The following is a 1902-nucleotide window of genomic DNA, read 5'->3' as shown; positions in this document are numbered from 1 at the left end:
TCATAACAAAGAGAAACAATTACAAGTAAGGGAATCCACAAAGCACGCAAACATCCCAAAGCGATGTCTAGTACTAGACAGAGGAAGGATGCTATCACATAAACGTAGAATATTCCTATTACTAATGAGAAAATCAGTATAGCTTTGTGCCATTAATGAAAAAATAACATTGGTTTGAATAACATTGGAACAAAAGCTTCCAATAACTAAAAACAACAAGATAAATGAAGCCAAAAATCATGGTTGTGATATTTTTCTAATGTTCAAATCCCAAAACCAAGTATTCCAACTCCACATTTGTAGATAAATAGCATAAGGTACGTGATGTCTAAATAAAAGACTAGGAAGAAGGTATTTTACAGTTAGAACCAATATCTCCCTATTAACTGATTCTCTATATATGTTTTGAGAATGCATATGGACTTTATTCCCAAAGCTCAATGCTTCTTTCACTGAAAAGCAATGGACCAAGAAACCTAGAAATATTGATATGAATTCATCTTTCTCCCTTTCAGAGTCATCCCTAGAGGAAGGATATTTCAAGTAATTATTCTAGAAACCTCAAGGGACCTTTTGCAGCATAAAACCATGAGTAAAATAGGATCTAGATTGAAAAACAGAGAAAATGAAAACTACCACTACTCCATGCATCAAAGTCTATGTGTGTGAAATTGATTGGCATACCTTTTTAAGAAGGTGAATGGGCTCTCCTTGGTTCACAGTCGTAGTCTCCTGATTTTGGAGTACTTGAAGGACATTGAGTAATGGGAGGCAATAGAATCATTGAAGTGTTGATCCAATGAACTTTGTGTAAGCACAACAGCACAATTAACCTTGTTGAAAGGGCAGGGGACCACTTTATTTGGGCAGATTGTGGAACAATGGTTCTCCATGTCTTTCCTTAAGATACTGGCTTTACAACTTTTCTTGCAGGGAAACAAATTGAATGGACATGTACCATCATGCTCCTCCTAGTGAATAGCTGACAATACCTCTAAACAACCTTCATTGGCACACATCACAGGCCTTAATGGGCATTTCACCTTGTGTTCTACAAGCTCTAGTCTCTTCTCAAACCTCATTTGACAATAATAAATTCTACTCTGATCAGCCCTTTTAAGAAAAGCCTTGGCTACAACTTCTCTTTTTCCTGCCAGCCATTCCCCTATCTTGTCAATCTCTTAAGAAAATTCGTCAATCCTCCCATCATTTATGTCCCTAGAAAGAATATTTCTCAAAACACGCCTAAAAAAACTTCTCTTAGACCTTAGAAATATTTGTAAAGCATCCCCTAAGACGTTAAATGGGCTCTGGAACTGACCATTCCCACTCCCAGTTGAATAGGATTCAACTTGCTGATGCAAGTATTCCAACCTTTCATTCTTCAATTCTTCCACAAAAGAGGCTGGTTGCTCCAATGGATCTGTAGTGGCTTTCTCCACAATATCTCAAGCTAAAATATTCAACAATTGTCAGATGATTAGTTGAACTTGTTGCACGTCATAATATCAACACTTTTTCAAATTAGGCACAACGTCATAAATTCCAGCAATTTTGATTGTTGAGGGGTGGTTCGATTGTTCCCTGAAAGAATTTAATGGTAGCATAAATTCCTCCAAGTAGACTGCCAACAAGAAATAGGAAACTTCTCAGTAATGAAAATAGAGATTTTGTAAGGTGCTCACTGATAAAACCAAAATTTTTTATGTCTGCAATAAAGGTAATGAGAAAACAAAGATTTGTAGGTCCCCAACAAAGGTTGAGGGTTTCAAAAATAGTGAGGAAATTTTCAAGCTACACCCAAAAAACACAGAAAATGCCCAAAAATAAATGGGAAGGGAATATTATACGACTCAAAGCCTATAAAACCTCTCTTTTTCCTTCTCAATCAACTTATAAGCA

The sequence above is a fragment of the Pinus tabuliformis genome, chromosome 5_2, assembly GCF_031772625.1.
Source record: "Pinus tabuliformis cultivar Carrire ecotype Pingquan chromosome 5_2, CPIR1, whole genome shotgun sequence".
Taxonomy (NCBI): domain Eukaryota; kingdom Viridiplantae; phylum Streptophyta; class Pinopsida; order Pinales; family Pinaceae; genus Pinus; species Pinus tabuliformis.
This window is presented reverse-complemented; position numbering follows the sequence as displayed.